Genomic DNA, 6379 nt, shown 5'->3' on the forward strand with positions numbered 1-6379 from the left:
CAGAGAACAGGACGAGCAAGGAATGGCCTGGGCAGGGGGGTGGGCCCTGGCTCTGCAGTGGGGCTCGGGAACCAGGGGCAGGGATGTCCCTCTGACACTGCTGCTCCCCCTCAGGACCATTTCAGTAGGGATAACCACTCCAGAGCCCCCACGCTCAGAGCAGATCAGAGCCCACTCCAGACATCTCCATCTCATGGAGGGCCAAGATATGAAGTGTGTCCTTCAGGACCATGGGAGTAGGACCCCCTCCTGTGAGTGGGGGGACAAAAGGGTGTCTCTGCCTGGCCAGGCTCTTCTGCAAACATCTCCTGGGCAGGTGGCTCCAGTAGGGACGAGCTGACATCTCTTCTCTCTGCAGAGTGGCACTGCTGGGACGTGCATGGACAGCATCCCACCCCTGGTCCCTGGAGAGGAGCAGCAAGCCTGGTGGTCCAGAGCATGGAGAGACAGGAGTGTGGGGCACAGACCCAGGGCAGACCCCAAAGGTGGGTGCAGGAAGGTGTGTGGGGTGTGTCACCAAGGGGGGTTCACCTTCACTGGCTGGGGATGAAGAACATGGAGCATGGGCAGTGCTGGTTGAGTGTGTGTGCAGTGGCTTTTGGCAGTCAAAAAGAGGGCTGGCCAAAACCAGGGGAGTCGTGGGGTCTTGGGTGCAGCAGGGTCTCGGATTTTGCAGAGGTCTGGCAGGGTCTCTTTGTTCTGCCAGACGTGGGAACCTTTCCCCAAAAGCAGCTCAGGGGCCAGATGGGGAGGGTTGGGGGACACAGTGAGGTCCTGGCACCCATGTCAGGTCATACTCTTCTCTTCTGTGCCACAGCCCGGGGCTGGGATGGGGTCCCAGGGGTTATCTGGGGTGGCTGGGACAGAAGGAGTGAGAAGAGAAGCCTGTGTAACAAACTGGGCTCTGCTCAGCCGGGGCAGAGGAACACTGGCTGACATAGTTATTGGCTGGTACTGGTGTTACAGACAGTGCAAGGCAAGCAGAGGAGAGTGGCCATGGACTGCTGTGACTCTCCCTGCCTGGTTGGACAGGAGGAGAAGGAGGATGGGGAAAGCTTTGACCAAAACTCCAGTCCTGAGCCCAAAACATGATGCTAGAGGTGGCTGATAGCCAGGAGAGGAGCTGGGTATGGTCTAAGGGCTGGTGGCAGGAGGGCCACAGGGTGCTGGGAGCGCATCTGGAGCAGCCTCCCAAGGCATGGCATGAGCTTATCCATACTCTTTTTTGGGGGAAACATCAAGTTTGCGGGCTCTGCAACCCACCAAGGAAAGGCAAAGCAGAGCTGGGGGAAGGAGGCTGATGCCAGGGCAGGCACAAGGAGAAACACCAAGTGGGAATGCTCCCAGAGCTGAAGGCAGAACAAGTCCCTAGGCCAGGATGCCAGGACACTGCAGGGGCTCATGGTTATGTGCAGGGGCTTCCCTCTGCCATTTGGACATTTGCAACACCATGGGAAAATGCTGGCAGCTGCAAAAAACAGTTCAGACTGCTGCCTTAACTGATCCAGGCCCTCCTGCCCTTACATTCCTGGAAGGAGGCCACCCCAGCCAAGGGCTGGATTTTTTGATATTTTGATGTGAGCAGCAAAGCCTTTGCCCCATCCACCTGCTCCAGCCCTGTACCTGGAGGGAGAGAGCAGGGACCCCCAGCATATGCCAGCGAATTGCAAGCAAGCAGTCACACAGGAACAGGAGGGAACTGGGAAAATGGGGTGATTTTTCTGGAGGTGAGGGACCTGAGCACCCAGAGCAGCCAGGCCCTGCAGCCTTCCCACTGCCTGGAACAGCAGGCTCCATTGTGGACTTTATTAAAGAGCAGGATCTGAGCAAAAAGACATAAGCTTGGTGTCCAAATGGTGCTTCATCCTTTTTGGCCAGCGTTAGAAGCAGATCCAAGGCAAACTGACACGTCTGGGTGTGTTTGTCCCTTGGAGGTGGGGAATCCAAAGAAGGAGGCACACTCAGGCCGCCTGCAGGACCTGCACCACAGGGACTCAGAGAGCTGCTCCGGCTGCTCCGTGGATGCTTTGTGGGACTGACATAGCCAGGGTGGGGACATATCTTTAGACCTGCAAGAAGGGATGCTGTGATGGTTGAAATCAGCATCACCCGCTTCTACTCTTGTCCCAGCCCCTGGCACAGCTGTCTATGGGCATCCTCACTGCCCACACAGGGATGTGCTCTATCCATCCCTCCTGGTGAGGCAGGAGCTGTCTTCCAGTTCCCAGCCTGGATGTACCCATGACTACTTTTCTGCTTTGTTCTCCTGCCAGCCATGTCCTGTGGCTCTACTTGCTCATTCTCTTGGCAGCAGTGCCATTGAGCTGTGGGTGTCTCATCCCAGCTGAGCCTTTCAAGGATGCCCTTGGTTCCTGGCACCACAACATCAGCACTTTTATCATGATTGCTAATACACTTTCTTCCTCCTGTTCTGCAACCATCGTCTTGCCAGCAGTCCAAAAGAGAGCTGTCAGCCTCCTCTTCCACCCCGGGACATTTTTTTCTTGGCAGCCCCTTTGGCCACCGCTGGACATGCAGTCAAACCCCAGCTCCTGCCTCAGAACTGAGAGTGCTCCCTGTCCAAGGTGGTTGGTGACATGTGTCCCTCTGAGGTGAGATGTCCTTTTCCACCACTGGTTATTGGTGTAGGATCTCATACTTTAGGGTATTTCTATTTGTCCTCCAGTTCCAAAAAGGTTTTTGAACATAAAACCCACCAAATTTCAGCACCGCTTATGACCTTGCAGGAGCCTTTTAAATGGCTGCCAAAGGTTGAACAGCACCATCTAGTGCACTCTGTCCTGAATTCACCCATGCTGGAGGGACACTGGCTCACACCCACACATCCCTGCCACTGGAACGGATCCTGACAGCCCACCAGTGGTCACACCTCAGCACTGGGTCAGGCCCATCTTGCCTTGGGGGAGTCTGTGAGTCACTACAAAGAGAAGAATTCATTTGGGATGACCATTGTCAGTGCTGAAGCTGATCCAAGCCTCTGCAGAAGTGATCCTGGAAGTCTTGTGGCTCCCAAGCCAACCTGGCAGGTTGGTGCTACAGAAAACACCCCTTTGCAGGGAGGCTCTGGAATTGCACCACACCAGTGCTGCCTGGATGCAGCCCAGACCTTCAGCCCAGAGGCTGAGAGCAGTTCCTCTATCTCCAGCGTTTGCTGGCTCTTCCAGGCAGAAAGGAAGTGTGGAGGTTCCCACGGGACCAGCCTCAGCTGCAGGGTGACACCAGCAGTGCACCAAAACACTGCTGCCATTTCAGCTGTGGCAGTTTTGCGAAGGCTTAAGGCAGGGCCGCGTGATTAGCTGATGAAGAAGGGAGAAAGGACCAGGTGAAGAGAGAAATGACCAGGTTTGGTTCACTGGCCTCTATCGTTTTTGTAAAGATCTCACAGGCTGATTCCTCTCCCACAGGCCAGGGGCGCTCAGTTTAGTTTCTAACCTGTTTGATGTCCTTAGGTAAATCTGGAAGTAACTGATGTTGGTCCCTGTGCTTTGCCAAGCTCCTTGGCATGGGGAAACTGATGTGTAAAAGGCAGGGAAAGGGCTCCAGAGGGAGCCAGCCCGCGGCTCTCCCATCCCCAAGCAGCCCTGCTAGAGGACCAGAAAACAGTGAGGCACTGGGAAGGCTTGGAATCGTCCTGCAGGAATTCATCTCTTCCAGCCTACAAGGGGCAGCTGCCTGGCTGCTTTTGCTGGAGCAGGGCAGCACTGGCTCTGCTTTCTCTGGGAGCATGCACAGAGCAATCCTGTGCTGCTGGAAGGCCCTGCCAGCTGGTCTGGAGCCCCTCTGCCTCCCTGGTGTGCCCGCGGGTGGGATGAGTGCTGGCTACTCATGAGTGCTGGCTACTCACCCTGGGCTGTGTCTCCTGAGCTGGGGGGGTCCAAGAGAGCCCCAGGCACTTTTCCCACTCCCCAGGTCCAGCCCAACCCAAGGAGCAGTAAGGAGAGGTTACAGGGAAGGATGTCAGCATGAGGGAGGGCATGTCAAGCCCAGCCCTTCAGCCACCTGCATCCTGGTGGACCCAAACTCATCACCCACCCCCTCGGTTTCCCCTTTGCCACGGAGAAATCTGGCTCTGGTTTCTCATGTGAACTCAGTTCGAGCTGTGAATCTCGCTGGGCCTTTCTCTGGGAGATGAAAAGCTCTCTAATACCTGATGGTCTCTCACCCATGAAGCAACTGAAGTGCTCTAATGTCTCCAGGGCTCCTTTGAACTTGCTGGGGAGGTTGTGGGCCTCAGCCACCCCCCTGCAAAGCAGGGCTCACTTTTAACTCTCCTCCACCTTCTCCTAATTTCTCAGCATTCTCTTCAAAATGCAGATTCTGGAATCCTTCTGCTGTAGCACCCAGCCCTGTCCCAGCCAGACATTCCCCGTGGGGAGCCCGCTGCTCCCGCCTCCTACACTCCCCCCAATCCATCCTTGCCAGATCCCGGGTTTCCAGCAGAAGGGCCCTGTGCTCAGTGGACAGACTCTTTCACAGCTGCTCGCATTCAACCATGTTTTATTTGCCGGCGACTCAGCTTGTGAAGTTTTCTACAGCTGCCTTGACCTCGTCCGTGTCTCCTGCCCCTCTCATTTCCCTCACCCCAGCGTTTTTCTCAGCAGGGCTTTTTAATCTATTTCTAGACCATTGATGGAAATACTGAATAGCACTGGGCTTCCCATCCAAGCCCGGACACCCACTGAGCGCGCTCCCATTCTGCAGGGATTCCCCATTGATGGCTGTCGGTTTGCCAGCTCCCAGCCCCTTTAAGGTGTCCCTCTTGATGTTGTATTGTGCTAATTTTTAATCAGAATAGTATATGGATTAAGTCACATGCCTGAACAGAGCCCAGGTCTATTATTTCTATGCCATAACCTTTATCAGCCAAACTTGTAATCTCTTCAAAGGATGACATCAGAGTTTGACAAGAGCTATTTTCTGGAAACTAGGCTGATTGCATTAATTATATTCCCATCCTTTAATTCTTTACCAGCTGAATCCCACATCAGCTTTTCTATTATTACGCTTGAGATCAGTATTGCACTGCTACATGTAAATCAGCTCCCAGCATCGTTCACATGAAAGGGTGTAAGGAGCCACATCGGCCTGCTGGGCTCTCTGCCGGGTTGGGATGGGGAGTGCCACTGCCCTGGGTGGATTTCTGTGCATTTCAGAAAGCTGGAAAAAAAAAAATGTTACGTTTCCAATAGCGTTCTCTAAATGCATGGAGGCAGGTACGTGCAACAGTGTAATTGCATAAGAAAGCAGAAACCATCCCTGTTGGAAATCATTCTGAGTAATTTCTGATTTTTAAAGGACTGTCTTGTGGCTTGTTTGCATGTTCAGCTTTTGAGATGGTACCTAGGGTCTGCCTGGCTTGGAGTCTATCGCTGCTTTCCAGGGAGGAAGCAGGCTTTGCGCTTCCCAGTTACTCTACTCTCGTTTGATCTCTGCATCTGGTAATCCACTTCTCCTCGCAGTGTCCCCCGTCACTCTGGGACAGCACCCTCAGAGCTGGGGCACCCTGCTCCCCATAACCAACCATCTCAGGGTGTGACATGCTCCCCAGTGCCGATGTGGGGAGTCTCCACATTGCGTGACCCGTTCCAGTCCATGCAGTGCCACCTCTTGGACAGGCCCTGATTTCTCCCTGCCGCGGAATTGCCCAGCTCAGAGAAGCAGGACACACTTTGCAGGTTTCAAACCAGCTGTAGTGGTTGGCGGAGGCAAGAGTGGCCGGTGGACCGGCCACCACGGTCCTCCATTCCCAGGCCCATGATGTGCTCTCCAAACCGGGCAGAGCTCGGGTGTGCCGTGCCGTTCAACACGGACAGAGCAGTGGAGACTGGTGGTGCTTTGAGGGCTGATGCCTTTCCTGGGCCGAGCCCCTCGGCCAGGCCCCGGGGGTCTCCCGAGTGTGACCCTCTCCGGGGCCATCCCTGCCCGGGATGCTCGCGGGGGCTCTGCGGGCTCCCCTCGGCCAGGGCCAGCAAGAGCTCTGGAGCCGCTCAGCCCTTGGGTGCCCGCCCAGCCGGAGCTCTGCGGGTCCCCAGCGCCTTGCCCGGCCCCTCGGCCATGTGCAGGGCTCTGTCCGGAGCCCAGCCCGGCCCCTCGGCCATGTGCTGCGGCTCCCGGGGCCCGAGGCCTCCCCGGGCCGGCACCTCCGTGCGGCTGCAGCGAGTGCGGGACCCGCAGCCCCCCCGGGCCCCGCGCGTCCCTGCACCGCCTCCCCGGGCCGGGCCGGGCCCGCTCCGCCCCGCTCCGGCCGCCGGTCCCGCAGTACCGGGCGGGGGCGCGGGGGGCGCGGCTGAGCCGCCGTGCCGGGCTGGGAGGCAGCGGCGCAGGCGGAGCGGAGCGGGGCTCGGCTGCTGCTGCCGCC

At 56.8% G+C, this 6379-nt stretch overlaps 1 protein-coding gene across 1 annotated transcript in view; it reads left to right on the plus strand.

Annotated features, from left to right (window-relative positions):
• Window positions 1-358: 358 nt before the first annotated feature.
• Window positions 359-6379, plus strand: part of AXIN1 (axin 1) — a 77527-nt gene continuing 71506 nt past the window's right edge. Inside the window, exon 1 of the mRNA XM_027654967.1 lies at window positions 359-485. The gene's annotated coding sequence lies outside the window, so the exon portion shown is untranslated. The remainder of the gene's footprint in view (window positions 486-6379) is intronic.

The sequence above is a fragment of the Corapipo altera genome, unplaced genomic scaffold (genome assembly GCF_003945725.1).
Source record: "Corapipo altera isolate COAL_440 unplaced genomic scaffold, ASM394572v1 98, whole genome shotgun sequence".
NCBI classification, from domain to species: domain Eukaryota; kingdom Metazoa; phylum Chordata; class Aves; order Passeriformes; family Pipridae; genus Corapipo; species Corapipo altera.